The 17108-nt window shown below is 37.1% G+C and overlaps 1 long non-coding RNA gene across 1 annotated transcript in view; it reads left to right on the plus strand.

Annotated features, from left to right (window-relative positions):
* LOC110262118 overlaps positions 1-15187 on the plus strand; it is a 28414-nt gene extending 13227 nt beyond the window's left edge. Inside the window, exon 2 of the long non-coding RNA XR_002346691.1 lies at positions 9921-15187. This is a non-coding gene — a long non-coding RNA (uncharacterized LOC110262118). The remainder of the gene's footprint in view (positions 1-9920) is intronic.

Raw genomic sequence — 17108 nt, forward strand, 5'->3', positions numbered from 1 at the left:
TAACATTTTCATCTCTACTGACTCATGTGTGAGCAAAATAAGTTAATATGTCAGGGTGAAGAGAGAATAGTAAGGGGAGCCATTTTATAAGTTACTATTCTTTTTTTATTTTTACCTAATAAAAAAAGCTGGAACTGGCTCAAGTCTAACATTTTTGAACTCAAGACAAGAGTATAAATGGAAGCCTTGGCCCACAGCCCACAACCTAGCTCCATTTACCCCCCAAAAGGCCCTGTATAAATGTTTTGGACAAACTAAGCTACAAGTCCAAACTCTGTCCACACACTTGCTTCCAAGCAAAAAGCCACCACCTGACCCTTCAAGCCTGGGGTTGCACACATACCTGCAACAGAGGTCTGCCCTGAGAAGGAGTGACCTGGAGAGAAAACTTCATAAATGTGGAAGTGGGTTAGGGCTCTGTGGGTAGGTGATTCCAGGGTTTGGGACTCCTAAAACATCATCACGAAGGAGGGGCAGAAGTTCCCGTTGAGGCTCAGTGGGTTAAGGACCCAGTGTTGTCTCTGTAAGGATGTGGGTTTGATCCCTGGCTTCGCTCAGTGGGTTAAGAATGCAGGGTTGCCGCAGCTGTGGCGTAGGCTTGCAGCTGCAGCTCTGATTCAAACTGCTGGTTTGGGAATTCTATATGCTGCAGGTGTGACAAAAAAAAAAAAAAAAAAGAGGGGCAGATTCCTTGGCTCCCCTGACTCCTTACAGCATGCAGGGGGTACCATCAGGGAAGGGCCAGAGTATGGCCCCCTGAAGCTTAAAAGCAAGTGATGGCAAGGAATATATTTCCTCCCAATAAAACTAACAAAATAGAAATTCTAGAGACTATGCAGATAAGGAATGAAAGGTAAGGAAATGTAGCACCATAAAAGCCTACTCTGGAGGGGTTGGGGAGGTTGATGCTGAGCAGTGAAGGATAGTTTTTACTTTGTGGCATCCTCTAGCTGCTTAATAATTTTTTTCTTTAGTTGAGTTACAAAATGTTGGTCCTCTCACTCCTGTTTCTACACTGGGAATCTTTTACTGGGACTTTGTTCTTCTTTACTGACAGCAAAAATCAGCTGTCTTACAACTCCCTGCAAATGTCTCTCAAATCAGTTCACAGTATGGTTTTGGATGATTTCAATACTGGATAGAAAATAGAATTCCTGCTGTGGCACAATGGGATCTGCGGCATCTCTGGAGCTCTGGGACACAGGTTTGCTCCCCCGCCTGGCACAGTGGGTTAAAAGATCAGGCATTGCCATGGCTGTGGTGTGGGTGACAAATGAGGCTCATATCTGATGGATCTGGTCCCTGGCCTGAGAACTCCATATGCATGGAGCAGCTGGAAAAAAAAAAAAAGGCAAACATAGGGAGGGAGGCTTCCTTGTTCTTCTTCCACTTTGAATCAACAGGAAAAGGAAATAGCAATAGTTAAAATATAATGACATTTTATTAGAACAAATAAAACATAAGGCAATTAAGATTTCAGCTGTAATAGGAAATGTTTAAATATTTTTCATTAACACTATTTTGGCGGCTTAAAAAAAACATAAGCATAAAACTTTAATATCCCTCTCAAAGAAAGGAGTCTTTGTCACCTCTCCTGGAGTATGGACTTGTGACTGCTTTAATGAAAATCATGTCAGAAATGACAGTATTTAACTTCTGATGTGAGACCATCGAATGCTATGTAACAAACCACCTTGTTTGCTAGAATATTTGTCCTTGGAGCCCTGAGCTTCCTGGAGTAAGTCAAACTGCAGTGAGGCGGCCATGCCATGAGGAGTCCCTCACCAAAAGGAGAGAACATCTCTGGTCTTCCTTACCAGTTGAAGGCAGTCTTCAAGTCAACACAACCAAACCTGTGATCTTGTGATCGAAAATACCTCCTGGATATTTCAGAACCAGCCATTTGATATTTAAGTCTTCCCAGTAGAGTCTCCCAACATCATGGAGCATAAAACAACCCAGTCTCTCTTCATCTTGTCTGGACCAAATATTGTGAGCATCAAAGATCCTCAGCATCTTTGAGAGTAATAATTTTTTTTTTTTTTGCTCTTATTTAGGGCCGCACCCATGGCATATGGAGGTTCCCAGGCTAGGGGTCAAATTGGAGCTAAGCAGCCAGCCTGTGCCACAGCCATAGCAACACTAGACCTGAACTGTGTCTGCAATCTGCATCACAGCTCACGGCAACCCAGATCCTTAATCCACTGAGCGAGGCCAGGGATTGAACCTGCAACCTAAAGGTTCCTAGTCAGATTCATTTCTACTGAGCCACAACGGGAACTCTGAGGATAATGATATTTTGTTTTATACCACTACTTTTTGGGATCGTTTGTTACAAAAAAATAGATAACCCGAACAGTAACAATCGGCTCTGAGTATATGTGTGTGTTTATTTTGCATATGCATGCATAGGTATGTATCATACGAGAAATACCAAATGTCAATAAATAATAGAGATATTTATAATTTGATTATATTGCTGATTACGTGTTCAGTCTTAATTGAACCATTGAGTATTTTGCTGCAATGAGTCAGGGGTCATGAAGGTTTCCTGACTTTTCCAGTTCCTAAAGTTCTATGGTGGTGGGCTCACTTGTACAAATGAAAATAATTACATGTACTGTGTGCATTTTATTGCTGTTTAAAAATAATTTGAAGACAATTTTGTGGCACCTTGAGTGGCATTTATTAGGTAATTTATACATTTGGAGAGAGAAGAATCTGAGATTCTTTAAACCCCAAACCAAGCAATTTAAAATTCGGGGGCTTTATAAGACTTTAAAACCTCTATTTAGTGGTTCTGATTTAGATTTTTACACCTTGGAGTGCTCCTTGTTGTATTTCCCTTTACTTCCTTTTATCTCCATTTTTGTTTCTTTCCTCACTTCCTATTTGCTACTAGCCACTGACACTCAATGTTCTTGAAGGAGAAGAACCTAACTAAAGTACTCACATTCTTGCAGTTCTATGTATTTTTCTCTTGCTTTTATAGTGAGAATTTTGTTGACACCAAATTCTGCATGAAACTTGGTCATACCTCACATGCTCCTCTTTCAAGTCCTTACAAACCATCTGCTTAAACATCCACAATATCTCCTTTCTCTAGAAACATTATGACTTTTTCCCAGGAGGCACCCTTACTTAGAGGAGCATCCTATTTGGCAATTTTAAACATCCTTCTTAGCAGGAAAAGTGATTTAGTGATTGTGACAAATCACACTCAGGCGAGATGTGTTTAGTCCCATTGTGAGGAAGAAGAATTTAGGCACAGAAAAATGAAGTAAGTTTTCATGTTTATAAAGTTATTTAGGCAGAATTAGAAATAAGTTGCCTCTGCTCAATTCATGTTGCCCCCTTTTTTTTTTTCACTTAGGCTTTCTAACTTGACTGTGTACTCAATAAATTTTTTTCAGTTTTACAAAACATGCCATAGTGGTATTTTATCTCAAATTATTACATCGTAGTTAAAATTCCAAACCATAGTTCATTAAAAATGTATCTTAGGAGTTCCTGCTATGCCACAGCAGCATCTTGGGATGCCTGGGTCACAGGTTCAATCCCCAGCCCAGCACAGTGGGTTAAGGATTTGGAGTTTCTGAAGCTGTGGTTTTAGGTCGAAACTGCAGCTCAGATTTGATCCCTGGCCCAAGAATGCCATATGCCATGGGGCAGCCAAAAATGAAAAAAATGTATCTTAAAAAATTGAATAAGTTTCTTTTTTTTTTTTAAATAAGGAAACAAACATCATCTGACTTTTTGCCTGGAAGATTTTCATGCATTGATTCTAAATTCACAAGTATCTAGAAATATGGTAAAATTATTGGGGTTATTTTTAACGTGTGTAGTGAGATGGAAGGAGTAAGAGTTACTAATATTGTGGGAAAAAGGAAATTTGAGAAGGAAAGATGAAAGAAGAAGTTTTTTTTTTCGTTTTAGAATTTTTACCAAGAACCCCATATTGTAATGTATTATGACTTTTTAAATCATTTTGCATGATCTTAAATGAGAAAATATGCACAAATTCAGTTTGAAAATCATCCAGACCTCTTTAGTGACATTGTACTCAGCAAAATTATCTTCATTTCAGAAAAAGAATAACCAACTTATCTTATTGGCCTTCAGGATCCAAGAGTGGTTTTGTCTATAATAAACAAGCCGTGAGACATAATATTAGACTCTTGTTTATTTCTTTGGGTTTCACTTACTCTTTATAGAATCCATGTGGGAATGTTAAAGTTGGCTCATACAGTGTTGTCTTTTTGGCAACCACATCCGCTAGTATCTCATGATCACTCTCATCAGAATGTTCTCCCCATTAGAACAATTCATGGGTAAATGCTTTGAACTAAACACACCTGTGATAGCTGAATGGGGCAGAATCAACACAGCTAAAATGCAAGGTGTTGTCTAAGACAGTTCACAACTGCCTCTCGGTTTTAGGCATGCTTGTGTTTGTCCTATTTTTCTTTCCTTTCCTTTCTTTTTTCAGTGTTTTTAAGTGTGCCTTTATGTCAGATTAATCACATTTAATTTTGCACCCTATGGTATACATATGACAGACTTGATAGAACAGTTCTGAGGCAATATTCTCTGCAGGTTTCTCCCATTGATTCATCTTTTCCTTAATTTTTTTCAAAATAAATAATATGGACACAATTTTCTGTTAAGGATTTTGGAACTCCTACTTATATATTACTTACATATTACATAAGAAAATTGAAAATACAATGCTGTCCTTTAAAATGCAGTAGGAATTTATTGGTGCAAGACACAATACCAAAATTTCAATAGGACATTGTTTTCCAAAGTGGTTCTTCCAGCATGGTACAGACTAGTAGCTTAGAGACAAATGTTTTTAATCTTTCTCTGCATGGGAATCCACTGCCTCTGTGTGTGTGTTTCCCATTATGCCACACCTGTTTTTAGACATACTCGCTCATGTTTGCTTTTAGACAAAATTATGTTGTTTTCAGAGTTAAATGTGTTTTTGTTTTGCCAGACTGGTGTCTAGAGATTAGAACAGATTCATTCTCTAAAATGAATTTCCTTTGAAAATAAGTTCACTAATAAACAGTGTATCTAACACTTATTGAGCCCTACTATGTACAAATCGTAGTTCTAAGAGTTTGAGATATGTTTATTAATTTTGCCTTCATTATAATTCCATGAGAAAGGAGTATAGGTATGCTCATTTTTACAGAGGAGGAAACTGAAGCAGAGATTAAGTGACCTGACCAATAATAAACCTGCCAGTAATTGGCATGGCCATGATTTGAACACAGGCACTCTCTTCCAACACTTACAATTTTAGTAATTCTAAAATAACAAAAATACTAGTGTATTTTTGTTTCAAAAATAACACTAGTAATATTAATAGTTACTATTTCTTGCATGCTTTTTATGTGCTGCACATGATATTTTAGGTGCTGTATATGAAATTTTGTACATGTTATATCATTATCATTTTATTTTCTTCTCCAAAGAGCAGTATGAAATATTTTTTAGCAATGGTGAAACAGCATTAGGTATACTAACTAACTGGGCACGGTCATGTTACTAGTAACTGGGAGGATCCAAATGCTAACCTGAGCATTTTTTATATCTAAAGACAAAACTCATTTTACTTTTGTACCTGCTCTTTTGCAATTCTTTTAATCTTTTTTTTTTTTTTTTTTTTTTTTTCAGGGCTGCGCCCACAGCATATGGAAGTTCCCAGGCTAGAGGTCAAATTGGAGCTGCAGCTTCAGGACTACACCACAGCCACAGCAACGTGGCATCCAAACTGAGTCTGCAACCTACACCGTGGCTTATGGCAACGCTGGATCCTTTAACCCACTGAGCAAGGCCAAGGATCAAGTCCTCATTCTCATGGATACTAGTTGGGTTCATTACTGCTAAGCCACAATGGGAAGTCCTGTTTTGCAATTTATTTGTTTTTTATTTGTGTGTGTGGGTGCGTGTTTGAATGGTTTAACAAAAAATGATTTGTTTCAAATGAAAGATTAAAGTTGTCACCAAATTGTGCAAACAGAAAAGACTGCCTTGTAGGAGCCCATATATCTTAGAGAAGAATCTAAATGATGCTTTTCTGGACAAGCAAAACTGAAACACTTTTTGAGTATTAATCAAGTCACATAAACTCATAAATAAATAAGAGGCAGTAGGTGGACTTGAGTTGAACTGGAGACTATACATCCTAGCTAAAGATCTTCAAATTTTTAAAAAAGTAAAGCTAGAACAAACAAAATCTGTACCACCAGTAACAGCACTGAAAATTCTGCTGGCAAAAAAAACCAAAAACCAAAAAACAAACAAACCAAATTCAAAAGCCAAATTCCAACCATAAAGTTCTAATTGACCCCTTTAATTACAGACGATAATCAACATCTCATTTTCAAAAGGAAATTATTGCATTAGAGATTCAAAAACAAGTAGATACTTGCTTGACCTTATGCATTTTATACAAAAAGTCCTTGACATAGGGAAAGGAAAACCAATTTGTTTAAAATAACCCCATATTTCCTATAAACTAGGAAGAGCCTGAAACTTTGCGTGTCATTCAAAACTGGTAGTCATCTTTACTTAAGTAAAAAATAGTACAGTGAACCTATGAGTATAGATTATGTCCATTTTACGTGTTATGTCCATAACACGTAGGGGAAAATTTGGGTCATATACTCATTATGAAAACACTATTTTTCTGTTTTTACTTCACCTGCTCTACAAAAACTTCAACTGCCATTAAATTTCTCCAGGATATTTTTTCTGGAAATCTTCAGGGTATGTCTCAGGTCTAGTCCAGGGCTCCCATGTGAATCTCTGATTTCTCTGTCCAGTCCCAGCACTACTAGGAGGCACATCTCTGGTGCCAGTGCCCACGTGGTACATATTCTGCATACATCTAAGAGCCACCACTCCTGAAATGATCAGTCCTTGCCAGTCTCCTTATTCAGTATGCTAATGCCTGAAAGCAAGAAGAAGGGGTTTCCTCAGTTTTATCTGCCCTTCCCATGTGAAACTGTGAGTGACAAGGAGAGAGGGAGATCTGAATGACAGTTCCTACACAGGACAGATCCTGACTCCCTGGGTGTGAACCATAATTTGTGCTTTGACCCTCTCCCTCTGCAGAGTAAGCTGTATGAACCCACACACTGAAAGACCTATTTAAGTCCTTTCCCACCACTGCAGACATAACTAGACAACCTACAGAATAGCCAAAATGTGCTGTCTATTTATAAACCATCTATTGGATGTCCCTTATAAGAGAAAGATTCTTTGTGGATATTTGTTTGTGCCATCTTTTCGTAAAACCTCTTTTTAATAAACCCAGGAGATAAATCTCTGAACTTGTAAGTTATAAGCTTACACTTACTAATGTAAAATTTGGGGAAAAAAAAAGTTATCCCAAAGTTGAACAAACAAGGCAAAAGAAAATGAATGATTGTCTCACATTCTACCAAACAAAATATGTTAATAATATCCATGATCATTTCTCTATAATTTATGTTTGTGTAGTGCCTTACAGTTTACATGAATGTGTTCCAAAATACTTTAGTTAATACTTTTTTTGTGGCTTTATTGTGTTAGAAACAGAGAAAACACACAAATAGATGAGATATACATAAGTAAAATATATTACTTATGTATCAATGCATACGTTCAGAGTGGTAAAAAATATAAGAAGTTACAATATTCTTTGCATTTCAACAGAGAAAAATCAGGTCATAAAAACAATACACACATTTTATACATATTATATAACTTTCATGACTTAAGACTATAACTTTCCTTTATATGTTCTCCTATCAATCCAGAAAGGTGTACTTATATAAAATGTGACATAAAAAATATAGGGCTGTTATATCAATGGAGAAACATGATTTGATCAAAAAAATGTTATTGAGAGAACTAGTTAGCTAGTTCATTGCTGTGCCATAAATTCTATGTATGGAAAGAAGGCAGGAGAGGATGTAGGAAATGTAGTTTTTTTGATAGAATCTGGCACAATTTGAAAATAAAACATAATTGTGGAAATCAGGTATTAAGTTCTCTGAGTAGAGCTCAGTAAAGAGAACCCTTGTTCTTCACACGTTCTGAGAAAATACATAAAAAGTATTACATAAAAATACATACATAAAAATACACAAAAATAACCTTATTCTTGATTGAAACCAAGTCAGGGGATTCAGTTTTATGTTTTTTAGACACACGAGCTTATTAACACTAGCTTCAAAATTGGGTAGACACAGTTGCCGGTAATTCTCAACTGGGACTCATCTGTAGATCCATTTGGGTGGATTTCTACCTGGAGGAGCAGAGCAGAATATTTGTGTGGCCGAATCACTGTCAGGAGGTAGAAAAGTGCGGTTGGATAGAGATTGCACCATTATTTCCCCCCAATTTTACCCATCTTACATGGGACTGAAGCTCACCAGGGTTAGAGTCAGTAAAGCAAAGGGAATAGGCCTCAAATTAACGAACAGAAAGGAAACACAAAGAATGAGGAAGAAACCCTCCCAGGGAATACTCTTTCCACATTTGTTCTCTTTATTCATTTGGTTTGACCTGAGATCCACTGAACTACCATTGGTGAATGATAAGGTCATTGCCCTTGAGGTATGAGGTCAGTGGTTTAAGTAGGACTGCCCTGGTATCAACTTTGCAAAGTCATTCATCCAATACCAGTCTATCCTTCAGGGACGTCAAGTGGGTTAGTTAGATTTTGCCCATAAAAAAACAGTTAAATGACTCAAAAACAACACATTAATTAAGTCAACCCAGAGGTCATTGTACAATTTTTTTCTATCCTGTTTCTAAACCAAATTATGTCCAGTCATGCAGATTAAAATAGATGATCAGAGATCCTGTAATGAAATCATATAACATAATTAAAATAAAATGCAAACAATTTGAATAAACATACATTAAAAGCATAGAGATATTGTGAATTTGATTAAATTCTCACTTCATCAAATTCTTTATCAAATTTTTAAGGGAAGTTAAGTTAAACATTAAATCCATTGCAACTTAGAGTCCAAAGAAACCAAATACCAAAATAAAATTTCTTGCCCTTGTGAAATAGATCCTCTTAATCCAAAGGATTTCTCTCAATTATTAATTCTCCTTAGTCATAGCCAGATGAGTTTTTGGTAATTTAGTAGATGCAAGAGTTCTTTCAGCAGTTGCAGCCTAATTTTTTCATCGTTAGAATAGGCCTGATTCTTCAGGATCTCAGTAAATCTAAAGCAAGTTTCTGATGTGCATTACGTTAAAATGTTCATAGTTAAGACACAAAAAATGCCACAGCCCTGCCATCACCTCCACTATATTTACAAAAGGAACTATTCCTTAAAGCAATAATTCCAGGCAAATTCAGGCTGCTGACACTCAATAATTGTTGAGATTATAGCAGAAACTCAATGGTGTTAAAGGAAAAGAGAAATTAGTCCTAGTTTAAATTTTCCAGGGTGCCAATTAGTTTATATGGATTCACATGTCCAGATACCAGATACCACATGAATCAGGGCTCTCTAAAGAAACAAACCCAATAATATAAGAATAGATATAAATATAAATGTACACACATAGGCACATATATAAATAAATGTGGAGGGATATACCGTGTGTGTGTATATAAAGAGATTTATTTTGAGAAATTTAACCACATGATTTTGAGAACTGACAAGTCCAAAATCCATAAGCAGGCTGGCGGACTGGAAATCAGGCAAAGTTGCAGTCCTGAGTCTGAAATCTATACAGTGGCAGGCTGAAAACTTGGACAAAAATTTCTATTTTACAGTCTTGAGGTAGAATGCCTTCTAAGAAAAACTTAGGTTTTTTTGGTTCTCATGAAGATAATCTCCTTTTCTTAAGGTCAACTAATTCAAAATGTTAATCACATTCATAAAATACTTTCACAGCACCATCTAGACCAGTATTTGACCACCGGGCACCACAGCCTGGCCAAGTTGAGACATAAAATTAGCCATCACGCCATGACCTGTGAACTCAAAATTGGCTGTGAACAAACTTCCAGAAGTCTGCCAGTTTTGACTCAAGGCTCGCTGTATTCGAAAGAGGTAAGTATATGGAGGAATCCATCTATGCATGCTCTGGTTAAATGAACCAGTAGCCCAATTTGAGGCCAGGTCATGGGAGATGGGTATCAGTTGAGTGTGTGTTCAGCACCAGATGGGCCCACAATTAGCCTTTCTACAGCTTCCTCTATGGCCCTGAGCACAGTATAAAATTGGAGTTCATAATTAAAATGCTATCTAGATTCTGCTAAACTTTGATTTCTGTAACACAGAGAACTCAACGCTTTGTAGTTTAGAAATAGCCAGTACTGTTCTGGCAACCAATCAGTAAAAGGCCTTAAGGACTCTTACCCTGATAGGGAACTCTTTCTCTTAGCAGCAGTCAAAGTTGTGGAAAAGCAGGGCTTGCATTGGGGCCTTAAGGCCATACTTTGCTGAGATACTATCTCCTGTGCTATCCTGTATCTGTGCCAGTAATTACATCTTTGACTCTATTAAGGCAAAGCAGAAAGTTCTGCTGGCATCTGCAAACCCTATCTTGCTGATCTCCATGCTCCCCTGAGGCCACTTGTTTGGCTTCCTTTTGCCTCAGTTCCTCCCCTGGTTCTTCCTAAGACCAATCTGATTGATTATGTACACCTTTGTCCAAGACCCTGTTTTAAGAAAAGCACCCACCTAAGATTAAATCATACCTCCCAAACCAGTATACCATATGATTGACATAAAGCCTCTTATCAAGGCTGCAGGGGTCAAGAATGGCTCAATGTAACCCATCTTAAAGCACCCAGGTCAAAAACCTCACCTTTTATATTAAAGTTAAAGGGACATAACCAAATGCCCTCCCTATGCTGAAAGACTCTCCTTGAATATGTTTTATGTACAGATTTTGAATTATTTTTCAATGTTCTCATCCTAAGCACAAATAGATCCATGTTCTGTGCAATATTAAGAAATAAAACAAGGTTAAAGGCAGAGCCAAAATATTACTACTGATAGGGGCCAAGCTGGGAAACATGACTTCAGGTCTCAGGCAAAGAGTTACTAAACCCCAGAGGTAGAATGTATCCCTTAAGAAAGAAAATATATATATTCTTGGGAGAGAGATAGAAAGATTAATTATAGGAATTGGCTTGAGACTTTGAAGACTGAGAAACTCCACAATCTGCCATCTGCAGGCTGGTGATACAATTCCATCCCAATCCAAAAACTTGAGAACCAGGAGAGACAATGCTGTAAGTCTCAGTCTGAGTCTAAAGGCCTGAGAAACAGGAGTGCTGATGATTGAAGGTGGGAGATGAATGACCCATGTGAAGTAAAGAGCAAATTTGTCCTTCTCCTGCTTGTTGTTCTATCCAGGGCTCAGTGGATTGATGCCTCATCTGTACTTGTGTTGGTGAGGATGATCTTTTTTACATATTCTATTAGTTCAAATGTTCATCACTTACAGGAAACACCCCCACAGATATACCTAGACATGTTTTACCAGCTCTCTGGGCATTCTTTCATTCAATCAAGTTAACACATAAAATTAAATCATTATACAAGGAAACCCACAAATATAAAATCTTGAGCAAAAAAGGAGCATTTTTCTGAGGAAAAAGCATTTTTCTGAGGAAGACATACAGATGGCCATTAGGCACATGAAGGAAAAAAAAAGGTCGTGTAAGATGTTCACGCCAAAAATAATAAAAATAAGCTTAAGATAAATTAAAGAAATCCCATATAAAAGGATGTGTGCTGGACACTTGTCACTTCACAGCTCAATTGATACATTAAATGAAATCCCAATACAGATCATAACAGTTTTTTAATAGAAATTGACATCCTAAAATGTAAAATGTGTATGGAAATGCAAAAGGCCAAGATTGACAAGACAATCTTGAAAAAAAAAAACTGAAAGCATTATATTATCAGATTTTAAGTTAGATTATTAAGCTATATTAAAGCAGTGTGGTGCTCATGTAAGAGTAAAAAAGTAAGCCTATAGAATAAAATAGAATCCAGAAACTGACCCACATATATATGAGCCATGGATTTGTAATATACCTGGCTGTAGTACTGTGAAGAAAAATTGGTCTTTTTAATACAGTCATCCCTTGGTATGCAAGGGGAATTTGTTCTTAGACTCAGGGGTACCAAAATCCATGGATGCTCAAGTCCCACATTTGGGTCTCTGTATCCATGGTCCTGAATCCATGGATCCAATCAACCACAGATTATGTACTGCTTCCTACACGCATTTCAAAAATAAAAAAAAATTTTTAAAAATCCACATATTGGTGCAATTAAAAACCCGTTTTGTTCAAGGGTCAACTTTAAATTGTACTAGTTCCACTGGGTATCTCTATGGGGGATTTTAACAATACAAATAGACAGTAGATTTATATGTGAAAGGAAACCAAATAATATTTCATAAAAAATAGATTTTAATGATGTGATAGTAAGCAAACAACTCATATAAGATATAAAGTCTCATTATAAAGGAAGAATTATGAATTGGACTAAGAATATCAAAAGATACCACTAAGAGACAAAAACTCAAGTCACAAAACTAAGGAAAATATTTGAAATAATATAATACAAAATGGACTTACAAACAATATATATGCCCTTATATGCACATACATACCTATGTATAAATACACACACTCACATACCAAGATTCTGTACAAAGACATATAACTTTAAATCAATAAAAAATATAGCACGGAGAAAAATAAGCAAGAGATTTGAAAAGGAATTCACAAAAAAAGGATGTTAAAATGATAATTTACCATGAAAAGTCACTCATTTTTATCAGTCAATAGGGAAAAGAAATTATAACCACAGCATCATACACATCTACGAACATGACTAGAAAGAAATTACATAAAATACTAAGTCATGTGGAGAATATGGGACTAAAACTCTCATGCACCTGCTAGTGTAGTTAATAACCAGCCCAACTAATTTGGAAACCGCTTCAGCAGCATGTCTTAAACCTGCGTGTATCATATTATCTAGCAATTTAATTCTTAGGTTGAGCTTAAGGAAGATACACCAAAAATATGAATATCAAAACCATGAACAAAAACATTCATAGCAGAAGTATTTATAAAAACCAAACTGGACACCCTTCAAATGCCCATCAAGAGAAAATAAATGTTGGTATATTCCCAAGATGGAATATTATATAGAGTTGAAAATGGGGGCGGTGAAAGAACTACAAGTGCATTCAACATGAGTAAACCTCCTAATCATAATATTGAATGAAAAAAGTCAGAAGACTAAAAGAGTCCATCTGTATCATTCCATTACTATAAATTTCAGAAAAAGGCAAATCAAATCTCTGGTTTTAGAAATCAGGATAGTGGTTTTCATTGTGGGAAATATTGACTGGAAAGTGATACAAGTGAGGGGAAGACTCACATGTTAATGTCATTCTGTTTGTTGAGATACGGAGCTGGTTACTCAGATATGTTTACTTGGGAAGATTTATCTGGATACTAATGATTTTTTCACTTCAGTATGTCTGTTATATTTCCAACAAAGTAAACCTGCGCTGCTGATAGAAAATTCAGACATTGGGATAGAACTTTTACACCACTCAAATATATGCCTTGACCTGTAGGCTGCTATGAAAAGATTTTATTTTGTATCTATTTACTGTATATCATTGTCTCTTTCTGGTTTACTTCTCTTGTGTTTTGATTTCTTTGCAGAGGTCCCCTGTGCTTCAAGCCTGACTCCAAAATATTTCAACAGGAACAATTCAGGAAAAGCTATTGGAGCATACGGTTTCCACATATACTAATCTATTTAGAAGTTAGGTCCTATACAAAAAAAGTAATAATTACCCAGGGAACAAGCAAAAATGTTCTTGGTGAAACTGAGTTGACACCAATGGTTTAAGCAAATGAATAGTCCACACACTGAGCAAACCGTACTTGGAAAAGTTACCCGTTTCTTTTATTTTGAAACACAGCGCACTTTTGGCTAAAAGCCCAGTGTTGAGTTGTATAATTCAGTGAACTTTCTTCTTCCTTTCAAATTACTTTGAACCACTGAGTTGGTTTTATTTGTTTAATTGTTTGAATTTTCAAATATGAATCCAATTGGTACAAAAGTAATGTCTCCTATCTGTCTATCATCTATCTATAATCATCTAACTATCTATGTTTCTATCTGCCTAATTTATCCACCTGGCAGTTACTTGGAAAACAAGAATAGTTAGTCTTCATCACTTAGAAATCGCAATAGATAGTACAGACATTAAATCACCTTTGGCGCTTATAAAAAATTAATAATCTGGGGACTTATCCAAGCTATCTTATCAAAATCTCCAGGGGCAACCATGAGAACCTTACTTTCTTTACATATGCTTTCAATAAGCTCAGGAATTTTGGTACTCTTGTTATTAGGACTAGAAGGAAGGAGACACACAGGAAAGAAATTGCAAGGAAATATTTTGCTCTTTCTGCTCCTTCTTCTCTCATATTCAAAGTTGCACAGGAAGTTTCTCCATAAGATTTATGGCAGTTTGTTCTCTTCCTCCCTGAATAGGAAAGAACAGGACAGAGCACGGTCAGACCCCATCTTATGAAGAGGCTGCATTACAAAAACTATTAGTCATTTACTTGGACTCCATGCATTTTACCCAAGACATTCCTTTCTAATTATATCACTTGAAACGTATATTAACTTAGATAAGCTTGAACTAAGCTATTGCTATCCTTATTTAAGCAGTAAACAAGTACAAATTATGACATGGCTTATGGAAGAAAAGCATTCACAAATCTAAACTTCACGGGTTTGTAGGCAGTACCTGTGCTTCAGTGGGGCTCTGAGACAGGGTGGGACTTGGAACCTTTACGTTGTCAGCTTGGACACTATTATCTAATTATGCTCACGAGAATGTTTTGAGAGAAAATCAAATAGGTAATATCTGAAGGCGATTACTTACATGTAATTCTATATAATGTCATATAATGATTAAGAGCATCATTTGGAGTTAAGCAGACATACCTTTGAATTTTAGTTCAAAGTTTCAGTTCCTCACCTGAAAAATGGATGTCCTGCTATTTCTATAAGATTGTCTGACATTGGATAAATGATCAGTAAAAATGGTACTAAAATATAAAATGTAATAAAACTATAATCTTTGTCACATGGATTGATGTTGGACACATCAGTGTGAATTTGTATTTCACTTAATATAGATACAGAGAGCTACGCATAGAATATTTATATACATAAATATATAAATATATATATATAAATATATATATATATAAAAACATGGGTTGTTACATACACCTAATAACCATTAATTCTGTCAGCTGAAAGGGCTTAGAAACAATGACGGCACAGTAGCAATAAACATACCTAGCACCCCAAATCTTGAGTTCTAATAGCAATCTTCAAAAAATACGGAACCAGAATGGTGGACTAGAAGGACTGGAGCTCAACTTCTCTCCTAAAAACAACAAAATTCACAACTAAAGACTGAGCAATCTCCACCCAAATGGACCAGAAAACCATACCCTACTCCAGAAGAAAAAAAGGAGGCCACATCCACAGGTAGGAGAGGTGATTTCGTGATATAAACCACCCCATACCTCCCGGGTGGGAAGCTCCACAGACTGAAAACTAACTGGCTCACAGAGACTCACCTACAGGAGTGAGAGTTCTGAGCCCCACATCAAACCCACACATGCTGGGGTCTGGCACTGGGAGAAAGAGCCCCTGGAGCATCTGGCATTGAAGGCCAGGGGGGCTTGTGCGCAGGAGCGCCGCAGGACTGGGGGAAATGGAGACCCCATTCTTAAAAGGCACACACAGACTTTCACATGCACTGGGTCCCAGGGCAGAGGAGGTCTCCACAGGAACCTAGTTCAAACTTGACTGCGGTTCTTGGAGGACATCATGGCAAAACAGGGGTGAATGTGGCTTGTTGTGAGGGATGGACATTGAAAGCAAAGCTCTCAGGAATATTCAGCAGTATGCCTTTCTCTGGAGGTGGCCATTTTGGGAAAATCTGGCCCCACCCGTCAGTCAGTGCTGAGAAGCCCCAGGGCAAACAACAATCCAGGTGGGATCACAGCCCCACCCCTCAGTAAACAGGCTACCTAAAGAGCCTCAGACACACAGCAGCCCCTAATCCCATCGAGACTAAGCCCCACCCACCAGAGGGATTAGAATCGGCTCCACCTACCAGTGGGCAGGCATCAGTCCCTCCCATCAGGAAGCCTACAGCAAGCCCCCCATACTGACTTCAGCCACAAGGGGGGTAGACACCAGAAGTAAGAGAGGCTACAACTCTATTATCTATAAAAAGGTCACCACACCAAAAACCTATAAAAACGAAATGACGGAGAACTATAACTCAGATGAGGGAGAAAGGAAAAACCCCAGAAAATCAGCTAAGCAATAAGGACATTCTCAGCCTCCAGGAAAAAGACTTTAGACTGTCAATGCTGAAGATGATGCAAGACATTGGAAATAAACCGGAGGCAAAAATGGATAACTTACAGGAAACACTGACCAAAGAGATACAAGATATAAAACTTAAACAAGAAGAGATGCAAAATACAATAACTGAAATAAAAAATTCACTAGAAGCAGCTAACAGCAGAATACAGGAGGCAGAAGACCAAATAAGCGAGGTGGAGGACAGATTAGAAGACATTACGGATGCAGAACAGAAAAGAGAAAAATATTGAAAACAAATGAAGAGAGTCTCAGAGAACTCTGGGACAATGTTAAATGCACCAACATCCGTGTTATAGGGGTGCCAGAAGGAGAAGAGAGAGAGAAGAAGACAGAAAAAATATTCCAAGAGATAATAGCTGAAAACTTCCCTAACATAGGAAAGAAACCACTCACTCAAATCCAGGAAGTGCAATGAGTACTATGTAAAATAAACTCAAGGAGGAATACTCCAAGACACATATTAATTGAACTAACCAAAATTAAAGACAAAGAGAAAATCTTGAAAGCAGCTAGGGAAAAGAAACAAGCAACATACAAGGTTATCAGCAGATTTTTCAGCAGAAACTCTGCAGGCCAGAAGGGAGTGGCATGATATACTTA

Source organism: Sus scrofa, chromosome 8 (genome assembly GCF_000003025.6).
Source record: "Sus scrofa isolate TJ Tabasco breed Duroc chromosome 8, Sscrofa11.1, whole genome shotgun sequence".
Lineage (NCBI taxonomy): Eukaryota > Metazoa > Chordata > Mammalia > Artiodactyla > Suidae > Sus > Sus scrofa.